Source organism: Protopterus annectens, chromosome 9.part0, assembly GCF_019279795.1.
Source record: "Protopterus annectens isolate FY-2018-M chromosome 9.part0, PAN1.0, whole genome shotgun sequence".
NCBI lineage: Eukaryota > Metazoa > Chordata > Ceratodontiformes > Protopteridae > Protopterus > Protopterus annectens.
The window spans coordinates 857,862,329-857,887,947 of NC_056743.1; positions in this window are offsets into that span (position 1 = coordinate 857,862,329).

The window sequence follows — 25,619 nt, forward strand, 5'->3', positions numbered from 1 at the left end:
CATGTAGCCCCTGGTAGGTTACCCTGGGTCTGAACACTCTTCTCCTCCTCCGGTGCCTGAGATGATTGTCAGCATCATCCTCCACACCACCGTCAGTCTCCAACACATGCTGGTGAATCAAAGCTATGGCAGCCCCTAACATGTACATATTAAAAATTCCCCATCTGTATACACCAATGGTGCAGAGTGTCTGGGAATACATAAGTGTGTGTGTGTGTGTGGGGCTTTCACACCTTATACTATTGTGCAATGGATGATGCTGGTGTAATTGGGTGTGTATGTGCAATTCCAGCTGTGGGGTATCTTAATTATGGGTTTTACAGCAGGTACTGCTATTGTGGGGCCTTTGGTGTTGACTTACGCTTGGCTGCCGTGATTCATCTATTGCCCTTTACTTCATTTTTCACCCCGATTCCCCTCCCATTGTCAGGCATGCATCCAGCTGCCTGCTTTCTTGTTTTGTACTTTCACAACCCAGGATTGTGTTGGGAAATGTGTTATGTAGCTGATCTACTGCAAGTTTGCTTTGTTCTGCTGTGACAGTTCTCTTTTCTTTGCTGTACTACACCTCCCCTTTCCTGTTCTGCAGGTAGTTGCTAGCAGCCTTGTTAGCTGTTGTCAATGGCCCACTGTGAGTTCTTAGGTGTTAATTACTCATTTGTACTCCAATTACCATGCTGCAGCATTTCCTTATTGTCTTCCCGTATCCTTTCTGTTTCAGCTGTGGTGCGTGCCGCGCACAGCCGTTTACTGGGTTTCGAGCGCGTTTTCATCCACGTTCACATGCACTTTCAGTTACCTTGTGTGCTCTCAGCTAACCAAAGCTATGGCTACTTCCACACCCCTATCCTGCGGCTTTGCCTAGCAACAGGCAACCCAGATTAGCAATGCTCCAATGTGCTTATAGCTACGGTGGCGCACCCCTCTCTTGATGTCATGTTTACCTCCAGGCCACTCCTCAGTGTTGTACCGCTATGCCGTGTGGTACATCCTTACGCTGGCGGGGAGTTTGCAATTCAGTATTACTTGACTCATTTGCATGGCAGTGACTACTAATTCCTAGTTACCATGAAGAACACTGTCACAGACCCTTAGCAACCCTTGCGCCATGGATGTGGTGTAGCATGCGTGCCACTGACTATTATGGGGAATTCATGAATTGTGTTACATTGCAGTTTTATGACATCTAAATATATTTTCATTGTGATCCCGTTTGCGCACCGATGCACTGCGGTTTTACTTTGCGTTAGAGAGGCCATGACATTAAATGTTATTTTTTATGTGTTGTGCATCTTTTTGTGCCATTGGCTATATATTTAGCCATTGGCATATGTTAACATTATAATGCGTAAGTTTGGTCTGCTTTCATGGCTCCGATTTTATGTTTGAAAAAATGTAAACTGTTTTTTTTTTGTTTACATTTCTACATGCTTACGCTACGCCTGCACCACTTCATGAATCACTATATACCTTCATTTACATACTACACTGCTGCACATGGGGTAATTAGCACACATGCGCTGGGAGCTGCGCAGCTCTGGCATACGCTGGTAGTGCACATGGAAACAGCTCGTACCTGAATCGCTCGGTGGCCATATTTGACGCTAGATCGCCGACGCTACTCCGGCACCTGGCGCAAGCTTCATGAATCCTGGGGTAAGTTTATAGGGTTATACTAACCTTATGGTCTAACTGACCTTTGAGAAGCTTAGCTATGTCACTCAATTGTGTTAGATTACTTCCCCTCTAGAGAATAGATTGCTCCCACATACCCAGAGTGAGAAATTAGTCTCCCATCTAATCATTGAATCTGATATTAAAGGTTGCCAGGGAATTACTCTCTTTAATTTGTAAAGGTAGTTTGCTCCAGAAATGCCTTTAGTTAGGTACCTGTCCAACTGAGCCACCTCGTTTTACATAATTCATGGTTTGATTCTGAATTCTGCAAGCTTAGGAGGGCTGGAGTAAAGGATTTAACACAAGTGATGGCACACCAGTCTAGTTAAGCATGAGCTTACTCTGAATAACCAATCAGGGAGAGCTCTTCCAGAAGAAGTTTTTGTAATTTTTCCCAAGAGATCTCTGTTTCGGCATATTGAATCTTCAGCATGCTACTAGGTGGGGAGTCTAGCACAGCCTGTGTTACCACAGAACATTATGTCAACAGAAGAATGTGATTTTATTTGTTCAGCACTTTACCACTAAGTTTGTCCTGATCAGAGTTAGTTTGTCACAGGGTGCATTTAGAATGTATCAGTAGTCCTTGAGAGGTGTTAGTGCCTTGGATTTGGTTTGATTTTTCTATATATGCATATGATTACTCTCTCTCTCTTTCTCTTTTGTTTATAGTAGGCACGCTGCAATCAGTGGAGTGAATCCTTGTCACAACAGGTTGGTGTATACCTGTCTGGAGGTACTAGGCTCAATCTTGTACAAGACTGTCCTTATCACACTAATGGTTGGAGTATTACCAGCTAATGTGAAGAAAGAGTTAATGAATCCTATCCTGTAAAAGGGTGTGTGAAGACTGGTAGAGAAGGGGCGAAGGCTGCCAGCCTAGCCAAATAGAATATGATACATAATTCTATCATTTGTAAATATAATTGTAAAATACAGGCTTGCTTCTTAAATGAAAGAAAACACTAAAATGAGAACTTCAAGATTGTAGCAACATTGCCATCTGCTGTAAGGAAAACTAAGCCAAGCATTTCACGTCTGTTCTTTTGAAGATACATTATGTCTTGTATACCCTTTGATCTAGATAGTGATGCCAAAGAGGCTAGCTGAACACATTCTTTCTATTGTTTTAACTTAAGGAATAATCACTAGAGTGTACATGTGAAATGTATTTTATTGTTGTAGTTTCCTGAGCAGGTGTTAGATTGTTAAATAATGTAGCATGTTGGCCTGGGAACTCCAGACTAAGTGTCAAAATGATGTAATGTGTATACTGGGAAAACGTAAGTGTCAAAATGATGTAATCTGGGAGGGCCCAGCAGAAATGTTTGAGTGATTTTAAAAACTATTGTTGAGAGAGAGACTGTAAGCATTTTGATCTTGATATCCAACCTCAGCACTGCCTTGCTCTATGAAAGTAAGTTACTTTAGAAGTATGTTTTCTTGTAGAAATAGTTAGGACTATAAAGATTAGAGTTAAGTGTTTTTCTGTTATATCAGAACTTTCCTACTATATTGTTTTAAGTTTGTGTGTGATCTCTGAACTCTTGAGTAGCATTGTATTGTAGTAGTATTGTCTTATGTCTTTATTATTTATTATTAAATATTTAAAAACAACTTTTACCTGTGGCTGGTTTGTGTAGAGACAAGTTAAGCTCTAGAGTACATTGCATATTTAGAGTTTATTGTACAAAGCCACTCTAATAAGCCTTAGACTGATTAGTCACACTTACCAATTGGATGATAATATTGCACAGTAATAACTGGACACCCTTTTAAGGGCCTTTGGGTAGCTGATAAGTATTAGCTGGTGGTGGCAGTAATTACTACCGTATAGTCTGGGTAAAGGGGCACAGCTGGAGAATCTGGGTCAGCCTTTCCCAGGAGTGTCTGTGAAGTTGTATAAATACTTATCTCAAAGTGTGTGTGTGGTGTGTCAGCTACCTGGGCAGGGGCATGAAGTACTGGTGGGACAGAGAGGGTACTGGAGGTTAGTTTTCCAGCTAGGCTGAGATCTGGACCGTATAGCTGTGCCAGTGGGGAGTCTTACTGGGGACTTGAGGAGCAAGGGAGCAACCAGCCCCAGACTGTCTGTGATCTCTGTGAGTACTTAAGGGAAATTGTACTTTACTGTGTGTATTTGTTATCTTTTCCTCTTATATGAGACACCCTCCCTGGTGTTAGTGGTAAGGATTGAGGCTTCTCGATTGCTGGGCCAGGGTGTGACAATCACAGGGCAGTTAAGACTCTGATGTCCAGGACCATGGCTGACTAATCTCAAAGTTTCTGTTTGCTGGTAGATTCATTAGAAGATATCATATGCACATGTGGATACTTAACTGAAAGATAACATCAATGATCTGTCCTAGTCCAGTTTTCAGGCAAGACACAGCATTCAGAAAGCAGTTACAAGGGTCTTTAATATTAAACTTCTTACGGCAAGGGACCAGTTTCATTAATCAGTTTTGGTCCTACTTGATCTTTTATCAGTGTCTGTTAGGATGGACACTACCATCTTGTCAGATTAGCTGGAGCATTACTGTGGCATCACTGGTATTGTCTTGGATTGGTTTGCTTCTTATCTCTCTGGACATACAGATAGTAGTCTCAGGTGTTCATTTTTTGTATCTTATTGTCTTGAATGTGGTGTTCTACAAGGTTCTATATCCCATCTGAGATGTTATTCAAAAAGAAGTTTAGCAAGTAGCTGTACTTTTCCTCTCCTCAGGTGTCTACATTAGATGTTAACAGTCTTGTTAGTGACTTGGAATGCATCCATGCCTTGATGGTCAATAATATATTAAAACTAAGCATATTCAAGATGTTTGCTATAGTTATTCATGCTACTGTTAGGAAGTCTCTGCTACGAGTTTTTTTCCTAAATATTATTTATTTCTTGTATCAACAAATTCTTATTCATGTTAAAAAGTGCATAATTTGGGGGTGATTACTGATAACAATCTTATGCTAAAAGACCAAATTTCAACTATAATCAACTCTTGTCCCCATCTCAGAAAAAAACATTTTCATTAATTACATTATTCCTCCTGCAGATCTCCCTGCTGTAGTATATGTCCCGGTGTTCCCATGCTTCAACTACAGTAATACTCTATACATGGGGTTCCCAGATTAACAACTTGATTCCCTATGGCTTCTGCAGAACTCCATAGCCCAGCTACTAACTTTGTTATACAGATACTATTTTCTTACACCAATTCTGTGTGGGTTGCACAGGCTTCCTTTCAGGAAAAGTATCATCTATGAAGTTCTGATCCTGAAAAGGACACACTCCTCACTGTACTCAACTCTGAGGGGTTGCTGGTTGCTACAGGGAATAGGCTGAAGTATTCTGCTATTCAGGTTTTTACCCACCAAGGGTTGCATCTCTGGAATTTACTACTTAGGTGGTTGTAAGAGTCCTGTTACTGGGTAACTTTAAATAATCCCTTGGGGTCTTATTTATTTGAGTTTGCTTTGAATTAACCATGTTTTTCATATTTTCTCCATTCACGGTTTCTGTTTTTCACATTTACCTAATCACTGTTTTATTGTATAACCATATTTGTTGCTTCTATCTTGTGCGTTTATTCATTTTTGTTTTCATTAATTTATATTGGTTCTTTTTGAGTTTATTGTACAATGCTTTATGCAGACACACTTTTATTAATACAAAGTCGAAGCTAAACCACTGGCTCTATGTTTGGTTACCAAATTTGAAAAACAGTGAACCATGAAACGCCAAATGGAAAAGAATGAAAGCTGCATTGAAAAAAAAAAATTCATTGAATGGCCATACTTGTCCAACAACCAGAAAGTAACGCGATACGTAAGGTAAGTGAAGGGGAAACTTTTTAAATTTTCCTTTTTCCTTACTGTAGTGCAATCTCGGAGTTAATATATATAGTTAGGATTGGTGGTGGGGGGCAGCACCCCCCTTCCCCCCCTGGTTGATTGTGCGTATGTTGTTGGCCGACTATGGCTATTCGATGTCCTTTTTTCATTGAAGTTTCAGTTCACTAATTGTCTCGTTCGTTGCTTACTTTTCGGTGTTTTGAGGTTCGCTTTTTTTAAATTCGATAGCTGAACACAGACCCATACCACTATTCATACACAGAAATGAAATGTGTAATACAGTATACACATATCTCTTGAACTCTGGAAAATAAGTTTACTTATACTTATATCAGTTGTGATAATAATGAACTAGCAATCTTTTAGGATCATCAAGAAGTAAGATTCGATATACAGATTAGGCTGGAGTTAAAAAAAAATAAAAAGATTAGAAAAATTGGATTATCTCATTCATAAAGGTGAGAGAAAGTTTAATGTGCTATAAGTAAGCTTGTGTGTAAAGATAAGGGATAAATAATATGATAAGGGTCAACAGGTCCCAGTCTGTTAAGAAAAAACAGTAACATCCTCTGACAGTGAAAGGGTGGTAAAAGAATGAGTACTAATTCAGTTAATTGGAACATAAAGTATGTTAAAAATGTATAACAATAAAAAATGTTGTGCCTACCTGGAGGGAGTTTTCTATGATCACTTATCATATCTCCCTTCTATGGCTATTCTGAAACAAGGACACCAGCCTAAAGATACCTCAGTGGGCACTGACATTCCATCCTTCTAGCATTAAGATAATGCACTGATGTGGACACAGCAGTCTAAATGCAGAAGGGCTATCTCAGGCATACAGCCCACCCGCTGAGGCCAGAATCAAAGGTTCTGAGCTGGGGGGTAATGTAGCGTAGCAGTGGGTGATCACTTTCAATGGGCTAGCTTAGAAAGGTCAGATAGTATAGTACTGGATGATCCATTTAAGGAGATTAACTTAGAAACAAGCAAGAATATTAGAGGTAATGAGGGACAACTGCACATAGAGGTACTGGAAGAACAGTACCCTAGTGATTCATGACTTGTGGGTCTGATGAGGGTCTGGGGGAAGACTTTAGTTGGAGTTTCACAGACCAGAAGGAAGAAAAGTGGGAATCCAGGGGGTATCTTTATGAAGGAAGAGACCATACACTTGAAAGGAACAGCTGGCTGAAATTATTACTGCCCGACTAGAAGTTTGTTTGTTTGTTTGTGTCTTTCGGCTTTTCCCGGTTAGGGGTTGCCACAGCGGAACTCCGGTCCGCTAATGATTGGCAGTAGAGTTTTACGTGCTGGCTTGCCAGGCCTAACGCACAACCTTCAACGAAGGAACGCCCATTCACGCATGTCGCCACATGGAAGACGCTCTAACTGAGAATCGAACGGGCAATGTCTAACTGTGAGGCGACAACGCTACCGCAGCACCACTGTCTGACTAGAAGATGATGTTTTATGTTGTTCCCCATTGCTGGAAGTGAAGGTGGAGCTGTTTCATTTGTTCCCTTTTACTAGAATGGGGAAGGGAAGTATTCTGCTGTCCACAGAGCTCTGTAAATACTGATTTATTTTTCCAAGTTACTGTGCCAAAGTCATGTTTAGAAAGAAACACTGTATCTAAATGTAAAATCTGGTATACTATGAAAAAAGCCTATCTGAATTTTTTATGCTGGAACTGTAGACTTGCTTGTTTGATATGAATTGAATGTCTTTTCTGAACTTTGTTTTGCAATAAATATGATTGTTCATGGGGGAAAAAAGGAGTTGACCATTACGTCATGTGTTCTTTAGGAATATAAAAGTACTTGGTAGAACTAACTACACGGGAAACACATAAACAGACTGAGAAGGACATATGCAGGTATTTAATCTTCTTTCATATAATATCTCACAAGTATTTGGATTGTTGTTTTTGGTACCAGAAGTCAGGCAGCCCATTTTTGAAAAAGTTAACTGATTATTATGATATAACCTGCATATGTAAAGCACTCCAGATTTGACAGATACTGCATGAAAACAATGCATCTGAACGCATATTTTTTTCTACAGCTTCTATATCCAGTTAAAAAGTGGATGGTTTTAGCATAGGGTGATGATTGTCATCGATGGATAAGTGGAGGCATGTGGGATTTTGTCAGCCAACTTCACTCGGGATGTATTTACTTTGGTCAGAAATCTGTTCTATCTTACAGACTTTAGGTCAGAATAGTGGTGTATCCTACATGGAAATTTCACATCAAACCTTGCAGTATTATATCCTTTCTGTATATGCTGAAATGAGAAAGAATGGTAATAAAGGACATGATCCAAAAAGCAGAAATGGTATCAGAAGAAAGGTGGCTATCCTGAGTTTTACATAATCTGTAATAGTACTGTTTGAGTCAGTATAGATGTCACAGAAATTACTGGTATTGATTGCAACCATTTTGGAAAGCTTTTGTAAGGAGACTTTAGTGTCTGTGATGACTCTGAAGTATTTCAGTTGCCGAACTGTTTCAGTGAGGGTTTTAATAAATGTTTGGTTCAGAGATGTGTCCTGGGAGCAATTTGAATGTTAAGTGGTGAATAGCACTTGCAGCAAAGTATTAAGCTAAAACAAATGTAATGTACTTTTCATAAAAAAACTGTGGTTGTTGTAAATAAGTGGACAAGCATCAAAACTGTTCAAACTGAAACTAAATGTGCTCCCCAGATGTGTATGCCAATATGCATTAACGTATTTCGATACCAGCTTCATGGAGTCAGTCTCCACCCAAGCTAAAACTGTCAGAGAACAGGAAAAACATCATCAACTTTCAAATCCGGACAGGAAGGACTTCCTTGGACTCTTTTAAGTAAACAGAAAGACGACCATACCTTTGGATTGTGCAAGTAGTTTACATTTCTAAGCAGAGTCCACACTGGATATCATTTAACCTTTGGAATTATGCAACTTTGCTTTAGACGTTTGAGTCAGATATGGAAAGAAACTAAAGTTGTTACCCATGTATGCTGATAGAATTTTCCTTCATGCCATCTGCCTGTTTAAACACTTGTTTATTTATTTATTTGTTTTTAGGGAGGTACAGTGGTGCAGTGGATAGTGCTGTCACCACACAGCAAGAGGTTCCCTGGTTTGATTCTCAGCTGGAGGACCTTCTTTGTGGAGTCTGCATGTCCTCCCTGTGTTTGCTTGGGTTTCCTTTGGGTGCTCCATGTTCTTCCCACATTCCTAAGACATGCAGTACATAGAGTGGGCACTCTAAAGTGGCCATAGGTTTGAGTGTGTGGTATGGATGAACAACTGCAGCAAGGCTAGCCACCCAGTGGTGTGAACTTTAGCTCTAGATGACTGTTGCTATCGAAGTGACACCCTGATCCCATGTGCAAAAATGGAAAAAGCAGATGTAGATGGATAGCTGGATCATTTGTTATTTTCTCTTTGCAAGCTTAAAGCTGCTTGTATATTTGATTTTACAAAACACAGTACTTATTTTACTTTAAGTAAGGACTTTTATTATTTGATTTGTAAATGTTTGTGGCTGGTGCTTTATTTACTTATTTTTAGCTTAATCATAGATGAATGGAAAAATAAACTAATAAATGTCAGCTTTTACCTTTCAAATAGCTACTCCTCAAACTATAGCTACCATTCAAATATCTAATAACCTGCTTATTTTAAGGTTAAATATTGATATGTTACTAAACTTTGTCTGGTGGAAGCATTACCAAAACAACAAGGAAGGTACTGTTGGTACTAGAGAGATACCTTTAACTGCTCCTTAAAATATTGTACACGATTCTGTGCAAAATAATTATGTCCAAGTTTCAATCACTGTTGGAAAGATTGCACTGAAAGTCACATGGATCAGTGTGAGGTGGGTGAAATCCTACGCATTATAAATATGATTTATAGCTGTACAGTGTAAAGCTTGTTTGGGTGTGGCAGGTATTGACTGTTACCTTAAAAGGTCTTAAGGTCAATTACCCTTTGCATGTTAATTGGTACTAGCAGTGCAGATTTAAAACCGGTACCATCCCATAGAAATTGACAGCAGTGATGTGGATCATGAAGCCACAACACCTTTCCATCACACATAATTTGTTTTGCAGAAGTGTTGACATATTTTAGTGTATGTACCCTTTAAGCCACAAGGTAAATTTACAACAGTATACCATGCACACTTTACTCTTTAGCCACAGTACTTAGGAAACAGACACAAATGAGCTTTGCAAGTGTTACAGCTGACTAAAGAATGCAAACTAAAAGAAATGCACCCTAATGGTATGATATAGAATGAGACTGCAGCTAAGATTCTTTCCTTTGAACCTAGAAACAGTCTGAAAGTGGCAACGAATGTACAGAATGCAACAAATTAACTCAGTCCATCTTCAGATGACCTTGGAATGCAGCTTAAAAAATGGAGTGGGAGATAAAAGCAAGATGTAGTGAAGTGGCTGAGATAATGGAGCAGCTCATGGTGCAAAAATAGAAAGGTGGCAAGGGAAGAACACAGAGAGGCTGAAGCTGCAGAGGAGAAACTGAAGCATCAGCATGAACTGGCCATGGTTTAGGTGGGAGAAATAAGCTGTAACATCATGAAAAAGTACTCCTCAACCTTCACCAAGTACAAGTGAGCAATGTGGGTGAAAAAAGAAATTATGTACTCACTCTTTCATTCTTCCTCAACCAATGCATTCAAATCCAAGCCTTGGATCTGGCTTGGACAGTTTTTTAAAGATTCTAAGATCTGAATCTCAAGCTCCTCCCTTACACATGATGCTGCTATTACATACATCATACACAATAATGATGCTATGACAGGAAAACACGAAATGTGGTTCCTAACAATACTTCCATTAGGTCTCTCCCAAAGAGAAAGACGGGGGAAGGTGGGGGGGTTGAGGAAGAATGAAAATGGACAACACAGATAGAACGTTATGGTGAGTACACAACTTATTTATCTGATGTAATTTTCATTCATTCCTCAACCAATGGGACAGAGTCCCTAGCTGCAGTAACCTTGGGTGGCCCTCATGGAAGAATGTTCTGGAGAAAAGCAGAACCAGAGGCAGCTCTATTCCTAGAAATGTTGTCTAATTTGTAATGCACAATAAAGGTATGAAGATTTGACCAAGTGGCAACTGGGCAAATATCTTTAGTAGAGGCTCTAGACCAAAAAGCTGCTAAAGTAAACATTGACCTGGTTGAATGTGCCTTCAGTTTTCTAGGTAATGTAATACCTTTCAAATAGTAGATGTAGGAAATGCAATATGTTATCCATTTGGCCAGGGTAGTCTTGAGGACTGGCTTTCCATTCTTAATTTACAAAGGAAACAAATAGTTGATCAGATTTTTTAAATGCTTTTGTTCTGTCCAGGTAAAAATGCAATTGTCTATGTAGAGCAAAAGATGAACAGTATATTTTCCTTTATTTTCAAATTTAGGGAAGAAAACTGGTAAATTGATGACCAGATTGATGTTATTTTCAGAGGCAGTTTTGGTAAAAAAGAATGATTTGTGCATAAGGTAACTTTATCTTTGTGAAATATTAAACATGGTGGTTTGAAAGATAGTTCTTGGAGTTCCGATACTCGTCTTGCAGAGGTTACAGCTACCAAAAATGGGTCCATATTATGTGATCAAAGAATCTCTTCTTCGAACACATAATAATCGACACATATACAGCGAATGCTGTAAACCACGAACAGCCACGTCCTCAAATTTTTTTCCTTGGGAAAAAATTCAGTTGGCCATTATCAGGAATTGCCCTTTTCTTCAATGTAGAGCGATCTCGGAGTTGGTATATTTAGTTTTGGTGGGGGTGTGGGGGTGGAGCCCCCCACTTGGTTAGTGTTTTAATGTGTGTTTTTATTTTATGGCCACGTGAATTTTTTCCCAGAGGAAAAAATTAGTGGACATGACTGTTCGCAGTTTACAGCGTTCGTTGTATATGTGTCGATTATTATGTGTTCGAAGAAAAGATTCTTCAATCACATAATACAGACCCACCAAAAACACAGTTTTCTAAGAAAGAAATTTGAGATCCACCTTGGCAGATGGCTGAAAAGGGGAATGTAGTAAGGCTTGTAAAACCACGGCGAGATCTCAAGGTGGAATGGGGTCCTTTATTGGAGATCTAAGTAAGAAGGGACCTCTAAGAACTGTTTTACAAAATTTAGATGATGCTAAAGAGGAAGCATTATCCTCTATATGGTAGTTGAATATGGCTGCCAGTTGAACTTTAATAGTAGAGAAACTTGCTCTTTCCTGGAAAATTGAGGCAAGGAAGTCCAGTAGTGCTGGGATTGGATGACTGAAGGGATCTAATTGTTTCTGTAGAGCCAAACAGTAAATCTTTTCCATTTATTCTTGTAGATTTTTCTAGTAGAATCTTTATGGGAAGATACCAACATTTTCTGACTGAAGAGGAAAGCCTGGACTGTCTAACCATCATGGGAACTGGAGAGATACCATACAGTCAGTTTGAGGCCTGCAGGAGTTGGGTGAATCTGTCCTGATGGATGAGTAAGGAGGTCTGGACTGGGATCCAGCATCCAAAGAGGATGTACTAATTGAGACCAAAGGAAGGGGAACCACACCTGTTGAGGCCAAAAGGGAGCAGTGAGGATCACTCTGCTCTTCAACTGTTGTGCTTTCTGATGAAATTTGGGGATAAGAGGTAGGGAAGGAAAAGCATAAAGGAGATCGAAGGGCCAAGCATGAACTAGAGCATCTCACTGTAACTGTCCTTGAGGAGGGATCAGGGCAAAGAACCTGCTGCATTTGTTATTGGAGGGGGATGCAGATAGGTCACAGCACAGTTAACCCCACTTGTGGAAGACTGTGTTTGCCACTTATTGTTTGAGAAACCAATCGTGAGGTGTGAGGATGAGCCTGCTAGAATGTAGTACTTCCCCAGTATGTGCATTGCTACTAGGAAGTGGTTGGAAGAGATTTACCATTGCCAAACCCTCATTTCTTCTCAACAAATGGAGTAAGATCAGAGTTCCCCTATATGATGTACCAGAGTACTGGCATGCTGTTTGTTTGTATTGCTATAGTCCCTGGAGTCAAAAAGCTCTGAAAAGCCTGCACCACTAGAAGCACCGCTTTCATCTCTAGGACGCTGATATGCAAATTGGTCTCTTGTAACAACCATATGCCTTGGACCATCCAACCCCAAGAAATGACCCCACCCCAATTGGGAGGCACCTGTGGTCAATGTGGCACTGGGGGTAGGAAGTATAAATGAATGGCCTTGCTCGATTTCTTCAGAGTGGACCCACCAAAGAAGAGAATTTCTGCACACTCGAGGAAATTTTATGGGATAACTGAAGGGACAGCAATGAAAGGACCACTGCACTGCTAGAGACCATTGGAGGATTCTCATGTGTAAGTGAACTGTGGGAATCAAAGTTATAGTGGCAGTCATCGAATATAATGCTTTGAGGATTAATCTTGCTGGGGGGTGTTGGAATGGCAAGGACCTGCCTGATGTGTGTTCTCAATGTAAGAATTATGTTCAGAGGCGGGAAAGCTAGGTAATTGACTGTGTCCAAATGGACCCTTATGAAATCTCTCACTTGAACTGGTTGTAGATGAGATCTTTGCATACTGATGGTGATGCCCAGCGCAGTTGCTAGGTGGAGCATGTAATCTTTGGCTTGTACTAATAGATGCCTGGTTAGTGCGGTCAGGTACCAGTCATCTAAATAGGGAAACACTCTGAATCCAAACAGTGTCAGGTGAGCTGCTACCACTGCCATGCATTTGGTGAACACCCTGGTGGCTGTGGTGAGACCAACTGGCAGGACTCTGAACTGGTAATGACTGGCTCCCAGCCAGTAGCGGTGATACCTTCGTGTCTGTTCATTTTGATGTGATAGTATGCAACTTGAAGGTCAATTAAGCACATCCAGTCATCCTTCTGAAGAAGAGGTAGAATGGACTGGACCATGACCACCTGGAATTTTGAGTTCTCTGTTAACTGGTTCAGGTAGGTTAGGTTCAGAAGTGGCCTCAGGTCCCCTGTCTTTTTGCACTAAAAAGAACCTTGAGTAAATTTCTGATCCTGTTTGGTGGTGGGGCCTTCTGGATGACTCTCCTGTCAAGCAACTTTGCAATTTCTTGAGCTGCTAACTTCCTCTGAGTGGATGTAACATCAGGGAGAATTTTCTTTGTTTTCACTGGAAGTTGTAAAAAGGGAATGAAGTATCCTCTTAATATGATCCTTTGCACCCAAAGATTATTTATGATGGCTAGCCAGGTGTCTTGGTGCAAGGATAGATGCTCCCTGGCTGCCTTCAGAGAGGGACAGTTGGGCAACCTTTCAGGAGTGCTGGAAGGACATGTCTGAGAAAGAATCTTGAGATCCTTGATTCTGCAGACCCCATCTGCCATGTGGGCAATGTCTACCATTATAATTGCATCCCGCTCTGCCTCTTGGGGAAATTTCTCCATTTGACTCCTGGAAAGGACCTTGAGACTTTTTGAACCACATTTTCTTACCACCACATTGGTTCCTAGAAAAGGGTCTCTGTGGGGTAGAAAAGCAAATTCAAATGGCAGACAAGGTCTTTCCATCCTTTTCACTCTGGGAGAGAGTCTCTTTCACTGCTGGGCCAAACAATGATGATCCATCAACGGGAGCATTGATGAATGATGCCTTGAAAGGTTCCATGAAGGCACATAACCAATCCAGGCATGTCTCCTTATGGCTATGCCTGAACCGGTCACCCTTCAGGTACCCTCTGTGGCATGCGAGTTTAACCTCAGGACGGTCGAGATGGACTGTAGGGTGGCCACTCTTGAGGAAAGAGTTTTCAGTTCCTCTGCAGACATGGGCCCTGGGGCAGAATTAGAGAATTCCTTTATTAAGTCCCTCTGTAATCTGGTAAAGTGTGCCAGGTAGTTCAGCAAACGCTATGCAAAAGTAGCTGACACATAGACCTGCTTCCCAAATCTGTGCAAAGCCCTAAACTCCCTGTTAGGGGGATAGACAGTGGAGCTCTGTTTCACTAGCTCCTTCTTCGTGGCTGCAGCAACAACCACAGGCTCTACAGGAATTCCTTTCATCCAGTGTTATCTGTCAGGGCACTATGTATGTTATCTGGTCATTTTGGAATAGGTTCCACGAAGTCTGGCTCCTTCCATGCCCTGCGGGAGACAAGATCTATAAACTCATAGGCGGGGGGGGGGGTAACCCACGATGTAGATGGGCCAGACCCAAAGGATTCCAAAAACACAGATTCCTCCTGGGAAGGGTTTTGGACAGACCAACCCCCTTTAAGGCAAAGGATTTCTAGGATGTCTCAAAATGAGACATCTTCTGATGGAGATTTAGAGGACCCTTCTCGCTCATCTAAATCAGTGTCTTCTGTGAGACATTCCTGAGGGGAATCCAGGTGTCTCCTCTTGCACATTCTCTTATGAGGAACCTCCTCAGTGGGAAGTTCCTGGGAGGCATCAGAACAGATGAGGAGCTCCATAGGTGGAACTGTTTGGAAGCTGTTCTGGGTTGGATTCCCCATCTGCTGTTTGTGAAGGCTCAGACACAGGATCCAGAAAAGGAGCAGGATATGGATATGAGGAAGAGAGAGTTGATGCTATTCTTGGCAAGGAGAAAAACCTCTCCACCACCTCAAAGGGAGAGGGACCTGGAGAGACAAAGGACAATCCATCTGGAGCCAGAACTCTCGGAGTAGACAGCTTCAGAGTCTCATCAATCCCTTGCTCCGAGGGGGGAGTCGGAGCTGAACTATCAAATGCAGAGGCTCTGAGGGGAAGCAGTGGCTCCAAAAACTTTGGAGTCAAAGTCAACACCTCAGACCTGGCACAGATACTTCAGCTCCAAAAGCCTTCGTGCTCCAACAGTGACAGAGCTCAATAGGTCAGGGAGGTAGTCGAAGTCAAAGTAGGAAGAACTGTCAGAGCTGACATATTGATTCCCGCTGCCTTAGGATCCATGGACCCAGAAATGGGTGGTCAGATTGGAAAATAAGTATCAGTGGGAAGAAAAGCAGGTTGTTGGCTCATCAATCTGGTGGGGACAGAGCTGGCAAAACCCCATCTGGATCTGTGCCCTGAGGAATTTCCTCATCATCCTAGCCACCTCCGCTTTAGGGAGACTACAAGAGGACCTAACAAAAAAGGATATGGAGGTTGGTCTAGAAGACATCTTGAGAAATCCATCTAGAAAGGGTGACAACCTCAGAGACACCTTTTTCAGGGAGAATCTGGGAACACAGATCTGAAGCAACACAGAGTAGACTGTTTTAAATCCTAAGCCTTTGGATCTGACAGTTTTGGAACCTGCTAAGAATGAAGGTGAGATAGGACAACATTACATTTATTGTTAAGCATACAGTTGTTAGACGAGAACATTACTTGCCCAGGCAGTATATTCTATTTAGAGTCACGAGAGAAGCATTTTTTAGATGCCATTACCCAGGGCTCATTTGGACTGGGAACGAGCCATAGAGACAAGCAGTGTTCAATGAAATTACAGCAGTTGTTCTAATAGGTGATTATTCTGATGACACATGCAGTTAGGCCTGCAGACAAGCACCTGAGGAAGATAGTAGGAGAGGAGGGAGACCCAGCCAACAGCAACACCTTCAGCAGATGCTGGTATTGTGGCTACCCTACATCAGGGAAAGGAACAAGGTAGTAGTAATAGTAGTAGTAGTAAGCTTAAACCTGAGCCACTGCTGTCACACAGAAAACCAAACTGTTAAAAAACAAAAATAAAAATCAATTTCCATTCCGAAATTGCCATTTATTTTTTAACCAATTGGTTTTTCTGTGTGACCTTTTTACTCATTGTTTTAGTTTGTTAGTTGAGATATTCTGCAGTCACCCTAAGGTTTATGGATATCAGTTGGGTACGACAACCCTGTGTTTCCAAATGTTAGCCAAACATTCACTTATGCTATGCTAATGATGCCATAAGAAGGCAGAAACATGCAATTCCACAGCTAGTGGGGTTTGGCTTTATTGGCTTGAATTTGTCCATAAATAGACTTAAACGAAAAAGTCATGGACATTCAGAATTCCTATTTAGCTGAAACACCGGATGTCCTTAAAAGGTAATTTGCATATATCCTATGTTGCCTCTAATACCAGAAGTTTAAGGAATCACACAGTAGAAAGATTAGCTTTGCTAGATTTTTCTTTTTCTTTTTTAACTGATTGTTTTTTTCTTTGTGACCTTTTTACTCAATGTTTTATTTATAATAACATGGAAACTTTTCAGATATTAGTAGACCGCATCCTTAGCAGTAACTGGAGACTATGCTTTTCCTTACATCAGATGACATTGCAATTTTTAGTTAGTCCAGGAAGGAACATGTGCAACATGTCACAGAGATACAGAGCAAATTAAAAAGATCCAAGTTGACTATTAAGGCTAATGTCAGGTAAGAATGGCAGATGTAACTTATATTGGTAATAGGGTGGATGGTGGCAAAATCTGTCCATGACCTGCCAAAGTGGAGCTTATCCTGGCATCACTTGCCCTTTTTATTATAAAGCAGGTAAGTGAATACCTTGGGACAGTGGGGTATTACAGGAAGTTTGTTCCTCATTACAATGCAATAGTCATTCTTCTCACAGACCCTATCAAAGAGAATATGGTCTATATTATATAAACAAAGCATTAAAATGATGACTCACCTTTGACTGACCCCTTTTTCTCGAAACTGCACAACATCGAACCCTCAAATCACCAATTTATTTCCAAGGGAAAGAAATCGGTAGCCAAAACACACACACCACATTACAACAACCACTATTAAAGTGGAGGGCATCTCACCCCACACCCCCTAATGTGGGGGGCTGTGCCCAACACACCCCTAACTAAATATACTAACTCCAAGATCGCACTACAGTTGGGAAAAAGGCAGAGTTAAAAGAACGGACAACCAATTTCTTTCCCTTGGAAAGAAATCAATGATTTGGCCATTTAATGTTGTGCAGCTTTGGGAAATAGGGGTTGATCAAAGGTGAGTCGACATTTTAATGCTTCGTTTATATAATATAAATCCAGAGAATAGACCAAATAAAATTACCTGGATATAAGTTTGCAAGGAGATTTTCCAGAAACTGAAAAAAGCCTTTTGTGCTAGGTAGTCCTGATTACAGCCAGAAGTTTGAGTTGTGCATTGGAATGGTGCACTAAGACTGCTGGCTTTTACCTTTTGCAGAGTTACTACTCAAACTATTGTATACATACAAATATGTAATGGCTAGTTTATTTAAAGATAAACATTAATTGTTCTTTTAATATGTTAGTTTGGTCTAACTAATGATTGGCAGTATTACCATAAATACAAGTGTTTTGTGTGTGTGTGTGTGTGTGTGTGTGTGTGTGTGTGTGTGTGTGTGTGTGTGTGTGTGTGTGTGTGTGTCTGTAACAGTAAAATACTAAGAAGACAGTGATTATAACTCTCACCTGTGTCTCTACAGTGTAAAGTTTAAGTAAAGTAGACATTTACTGTTATTTGAGCAGTACTAATCAGTAGTACAGATTTAAAGCCTGTTACTGTCCTATATAACTTAGGGGCAGTAGTGCAGATCATGAGAACATAACCCCTGTCAATGATACCACTGATGTGGTTTTAAATGTGTCACATTGTAATTTACTAATGGCCTGTTTTTAACTTTGCATAAATGTGCTAGCTGAGTTAGTCTAACAGCTAGGCAGTGTTGCCACGTCATTGACAAACACTGTAAATAGCAGAGGTCCCAAATATGTACCTTATAATATCTCATTTGTTGGCATTTTCAACCCATGCAGGCTCCCTTTCCAAACTGATTGCATTATCCTATTTGTCAAGTAGCTCTGGAATAATAATAACAAAGTCTTGCAGATTTTGCAGGACTCCAGATTTTGGACTAGCAATATATGGTCTACAATATCAAATACTTTAGATAAATCCAGGTACAAAATGTAGCTGGCAATTCCAGTCTGTAGATCCTCCCAATGTGTTCTGTAATGGAAATATGTGGTGTGTGTGTCCATTTGATAACTAAGCCTAAACCCATGTTGGCTGTGTGATATTATTTGTATTATTCCTTCCTTATTAAAGAGTTTTTTTTGCACACTAATTTTCAAGAACATTTGCAAGTATATTAAATAGTACACTTGATCTGTAGTTATTTCATGTTTCTAGCAACCTACATTGGTGAACAGGGAGGATATAGTTAGTCTTTCATAAATGGGGAGAGGATTGATTTTGCCCCACAAATGTCCATTTGACTTTATTTTTATTTATTTGCCTATAGTTAACTTACTTTTGTTGACGGGGTTGGTCAAACTAGGACTATGGCATGTTTACAAGGGAGAACCTATGTGGTATTTATACAAATTGGGGTCAATTCCTCTACTTCTGTGTGATACTCAAGATGGAGAATTGTTAAATGAACAATTTTCTGATGGGTCCGGTCTAAGCAAATAATTTCTGAGAAAATTTAATTAAATGGAAAAGTTATCTTGTATATTGCACATTCTACAAATTAAAAAAAAGACATCATAGAAAGTAACAAATGTACTGGTGGTACCCAGTGTTAGTGTAAATGAAACTGAGTTTGCATCAATTGGGGATGCAACGAGCCGGACTCTTCTATTACTGTAATGAGTGGCAGTAAAAAGAACAGGCCAAATGTATTCCTAAGCATGACAGGAAGGGGCATTCTATGGAGAGCTTTAAATAAAAGGGAATGGGGTACACTACAAAGATGATACATGGGCCACCAGTGAAAAGTGAAGAAGAAGAAAAAAATCTAAAATTAAGTCCTTTTACCATGACTCTTGCTGTGGTTATGTGTCTAGCTGAGGAATAAGTCATAAACTATTTGAAAATGGGAAATCAAGGCATTAAAATGGTATTTTGTGAAGAAACCTCTTTTGCAAGGGTAATAAATTAAGACAGTTATGTTTGATAAAGGACAAACTTAGGTATTTGGTCCCTTTTTTATTACAGAAGCAGAAGTCAAATTGGTTGTACCAGGATTAAAAGAAAAAGCTAAAAAGAACAAAACAGAAGGGATTAGCAAATGTGCTGCCTTAGTATTTAATGTTTTTAACAGGTGATGGTGACTTAAATAAATTCCATGTGCCATTACTTATTTGTTTAAAGAATAATATGAATTATTTTTTAAAAATGGAGACATATAGGACTCATGAAAAGCAATTATAACATCTAAAGTACAGTTTTACAGTATAGAATTAAAGTTGAATTTATAAAAGTAATTTGAGACTTTACATTTCAGGAATGAAAGGCTTAACATATGCATTTGTGTATATTATTCAGGGAGGTGTTGTAAAAATGGAAGGGGTGTTTCTAGAAGGATGTTTGTAGATGGGAGACATATTTTGCTGCTTTATACTTCAGGACAGGTTAGCATAGTTAAGCTGGATTATGGTCGTTCTTAAATTTTGACATAATCTTTGTGATATGGCATAGGGTATGGCTGCTTTATGAAAAGACCTAAAACTATCTTGGAGAACATCTGTTAGAATTATACAGCATTCACCTTCATCAGGCTTTAGTCCACTGTTGTTTACTGTGGTGAGAGGTTAATGCTAATTATCAAAGTATGTATATTTGGGGATAATGCTATTATTTGGAGTGGAAATCAAACAATATGGATTTAGTAATTAAACTTGTACATCAAATGGGTGGTGCATTAGGATTATACTTTAATAAAGGGAACAATAAGATATGAAAGGTTGGAAAGTAGAAGCTTGTAAAAGGTAACTTATAAAGGTCAAGGGGAAACTTAAGAAAAAAATGTTAGGAACAACTTTTATTGTGAAGGATTCTGATGCATATAGCCAGAAAGAAAGCAATTTAAATATGAGAAGATAACGTGATAAATATGTTGAAGCATAATTTATTAAAAGGAAATGGGTAGAGCAGGTTCAAATGTATTTGATGCCATTGTTTATTAATTTAAACGAAATTCTGCTTTTGTCCTTAAATTTGTAAACATATTGTATCATTTAGTGTTTAGTACTTTTTAAGACCATCACATCAACTCAGTCTGAAGGCAAGTTGGATATAAAACACTCTAAGCATTTTTGATTTGGTGGCAGAGATGAAATATTTTGTAACAAAAAATCTGTAATGGTTGTCTGAAACAAACATAGTAGGGCTACTGATATAAATTAATGAAAGTAAAGTTGTGTAAGGAAACATACTATAACAGTAGATGGTTGAATGATCACTGCTGTAGTAGCCTTAGCTATATGAGTTATATCCTGCCAATGATATAAGAGCCATCCAGATTCCAAAGCTTCAGAGCACCTTCCAAACACTCAAACCATCAGTAAGCTTGAGCTGAACTGACTAAAAATAAAGATTTGGGTATCCAGCTTTTAATGGCTTTCATGCCAACAGAGTGAGCCGTGAAAGGACAATGCTAGGATCAAAAAAAAATATAAATGCCTAGGACTCCCAAGGTGGCTGCACACTGATTTCTCAGCTTAATTTCAGCTATTTCAGTGTGGAAAAAACTGAGAAATAAGAGTCAGTAATATTGTCAGTTTGAGTAAAATTCCATTACTGGCTAGTAGGTAATACTTCCTGGATGCCAGAAAAGAAAAAAAAAATAGAGAACTTGTAAGAAAATCAACAAGAAAAGGTCAAGAGAAAATACAAGCTTGGAAGAATACTGCAGCTGTTCAGTAAAAAGCAGTTCATTCTTCAGCTTGGTGCAACCAATAGCTTCCATTAATTCAGAGGAATAAATAAATCAAATGTACTCAGACATATTTAAAATAAATGAAACACTTAAAGCGTATATCAACTTAAATAATAAAAGGCTGAAAAAAATAGAAGAAACTTTAACTAACTATTCAGATGAAATGATAAAACTATAAAAATCAGAAGCTGAAAAGAAGAAAATGCTGGCTAAGTACCGGACTTCTCAAGACGAGATGTTTCAAAAAATGTCAGAGTTAGAAGTAAGAGCATACACAGAAAACATGAGATTTTATGGTGTATCAGAGAAACTGGAAGGAACAGACTATATTAACTTTAGAAAGCACAAATAAGCAACTGGACTGATATTCCACAACTGGATTTGTTAATTGAAAAGGAACATCAAGTGTATGCTCCAAACCTGGCTATGAGGAGGCAGTCAAGACTTATATTCGTAAAGATGCAATCATATCATTAGAAAGAAATGATCCTAACAAAACTGTGGCAGAAGGGAAAAGTATTACAAATTTGAGAGAGGCAGCACAGTGTTTGGAGAAAAATGATTACTCACTGCACCACAGGTACAAGAGAAGCAACTTCATCCTATCAATCAGGAACTTAAAGAGGAAGGTGTGAGATTTAAGCTGCTGTATCTTGCTGTCTTCAGAAAATTTTTCCTAAAGGATCAAATAACTCTTTGACACAGAACAGGCTAATGAGAAAATAAAAAAAAATTATCAACAAAAAGTGAACCAAAAATAGAAGGAAAATCTGGTTCACATTCTTCTGACAATAGAGCTCATAGATATACTTTACCAGTGTTCCAGAGGAAAATGTTTGAGACATAGGGGCTAAAAAACCCACAGGATATAACTAGAAGAATCAAAAGCACCTTGAATTTGAATCTGAGTCTGGTGTTGGAAGATAGAGATGAACAGGAAGAAGATCAGCAACACTGAAATTAATGAATACATGGGAGACTATAAAGCATCAATCCTATTTGTGAAATATGGCTTTGCAAGAAAAAGTGGTGGAGAAAGAGTTTGTTGACATTGTTAAACTTGTGGGTGGACAGTAAAGCACATAACCTACTTTATGTCATTAATGTTTAGGAGGATACTAAAAGGGGAAAATGTAACTAAGTAAAACAATCTTTGTTCTTAGTATTCGTATAAAACATTTTAGGATATAAACTGCATGTTATGTATAATAAAGCAATTTTGTACAGTGTATAGTCAGGGGTATTTTAAATGTAGGGGGGAGACTCTTCAGTGACTGATAAATATGTCAAATATATTAAACAAGTGCTTTTTTAGTGGTAAAAATACAGACTTTAGAGTATAACAAGAGAAGAACAGCTGGACAAAAACATGTTTAATGTTAATATGCTGTGACCATTGGCTGCCTGAGTGGGGTGGGGTGTAAAAGTGCACTGATTATATTATGTATAATGAATACATTTTCTTTTATTTTTATAACAGTGAATGTTTAGGTTAATGCCCTTGGCTTAATCTATAAACAAGTATTTTTTTGTTAGCAATTAGTCTTGAAAACTAAGATAAAATGATGAAAACCATGAACAGTGTTGATCTTCTTACATCTGAAAAGGGTTACATTTGAGATGTTTGAAGTACACGTGTGGAATGCTAGCATGGTGGTGTTGTTATTGAGTGATGGCCTGTCTGTGTGAATGCTAGTGTGGGCGAATCCTAGTTGGTCAACAAAGGTAAGTGTTTGGGCAGGGTGTTTTTGTGTGACTTTGTGTGTGTTTTTGGGTTACGGTATCTGTTAGGTAAGGGGAGGCAAAGGCCACCCCTGCCCACCTAATAAAAAGTCTTTCGGCTTTTCCTGGTTAGGGGTCGCCACAGTGGAACACTAATCTGCTACTGATTGGCAGTGGATTTTTACGGTGCCGAGTTGCCAGCCCAATGCCCAACCTTCAAAGAAGGCACACCCATTCATGTTCGCACCTACCTGCATGTCTTTAACATCACTCGACCGTGGGGAGGACATGCAGACTCCACACAGAAGGCGCTCAAGCCGAGACTCGAACAGGAGAACCTCTTGCTGTGAGGTGACAATGCTAACTGCCGCACCACCGCGGCCTCCCAGCCCATCTAATAATAAGTGTTAATCCTAACACTGCCCATAATCCTAATGTGCAATTTACCTTAAAAAAGTTCTTCTCATAACATTACCACTATTCAGACAAATCTGAGTAGTGCATCAGGTAAGGAAATGTATTTTCTTGTTCGATGTAGTGTTCGTCACTCTGTGTTGTTGTTGTTGGTATAATAAATGGTCAGTGTGGTTTGCTTGATGTTTTGTGTGTCAGTCATGAAACCATTTGACCATTCATTCTATAACCCTTCAAAGATGGTAACTTTTTTTCCAATAGCAAATGTTCAGTGAGAGTTAAATACTCTGCTACTAAGGCAGCTGTACATAACATACTGTTCCGAGGGAAATTTACAAAGATCCACTGCTGACTGCTATAACATGGATATGCACTAGCTGCAACTGAGAGCAATTAATCTTAAGAGTTCTGGTCTTTTTTGGGAGGGAAATGTGAAATTTAAAGGCACAATGGAAAACAGTCCAGTAAAAAATACATTTTGAAATTATGGGAGGCAAATAATGGATAGCAGCCTCTCTGACAACCTTCATATTTTAATACATTTTTATAGACTAGTGTACAATTTGGTTTTATTTAAAGACAGCCAGAGAACATTTTATTAGGGCAAAAAGTTAATGTTTTCTGAAAGCACACAAGCTATTTTTAAAATACGGAAGGAGACTAGGGATAAGGAAAGGACAGACAGGTATCAGTGTAAGTAGGAACATGGCTGCAGTAGGTGTTTTAGCATAGATAAATTTAATTCTAGGTTAGGTAATGCATGTGGAAGCAGCTGTCAATTTGGAGCAATTGCTCCTGTCTTGTGGGTAAATTTCATTGTTTGAAGATCGATATAGTTTTGTGTGTTCATTGTAAGTTTATAGGGGATGGGGGTGTTTTAAATTTAGTTTTTTGTTTGAGTGTTTCATTAAAATAAAAAGTCTTGAAAAATGTGACATAGGTTAAAATTGAGATGAGAAGAAATAGGTGTATAAAAGATCAACCTGCCAGACATTAGTGTCTGCATGTAACACGAAAGTAGGAAATACATATTCAAAACATGACATGTATAATAGGTGGGAAGAACAGCTTTTTATCATAATGGTATGCTATCCATATTATCCTGGAATGTAGATTGCTTTACACATATAGACAAATAGGAAAAAGTATTGAATTATAAGAAAAATGCAAGTGCGAATAGCAATGCAGCAGGAGACACATTTAGAAATAAATGAGCATGTGAATTTGACAAAGAAAGGATTTTAGAATGGATATTAAGCGGAATATCGTGGACAAAGGAAAGGGGAATAATTATACTACTTGACAGAGGGGTCCAGTAGTAACAGAAAAGAGAAAAAAGAAAGTAATGGTACAAAGGGGCTACTTGGAAGGGAGGAGGATTACACTGGCATGTATTTATATTCCACCAAAAACTGCCATTAGAGAGCTTAAGAAAAAAACTGGGAGAAATAATCAGCTTTCACCAGGGAATATTACTTATATGTGGAAACGGGAAATTGATTTGCAATAATGAGGATGTAGTAGGTGGCCTTGAAGGGAAAATATAATAAAAGATGGTAGATTTCTGAAGAAAGTTATGAAAATAATTGGTATGGAAGATGTGAAGTCAGTAGTAGGAACTTGGACAGAATTTACATATTATTCCCCAAGGTACAATAAGTGGGCTAGACAGAAATAATATTTTATAGGAATATATGCTTTTGATTGAAAGCTTTGACACACATCCAATAACTATTTCAGATAATGCACCAATAAAAAAACAAGCTGAAAAATGAAGGGTAATGAAGAAAAACGAGACACTGGCGCTTTTCTTTCTACCTGTTAAAAAGAGAGGAATTTAAGGAAATGGTTGTGGAAATTATTCAAGAGTTAATAGGGAAGATATAAATATTTTCAGGAGTTATAGCTATCTAGTGGGATAAAATGAAATGGAGTTTAAAAATATGGTAAAAATAAAAGAAAAAGAGACATGGTTAAAAAGTAATAGAAATTACTTAGAGGGGATGACAAAGGCTGAAATATTGTAAAAGTAACAGGAGTCTCACAGAACAAGAAGTGACACAAATACACAGTGCTAAACAGAAAGTAATAGACTTTTGGATAATATGCAAGAGTTCAGAAAGATTGCTGTTAAGCAACTATTTTTGATAATAACTCTTGACCACAAAAACTTTTAGGACAACAAATTAGGCAACAGAAAGTAGAAAGGGTTTTCACCAGATTTAGGGAGCCTATAACAAGAAAAATA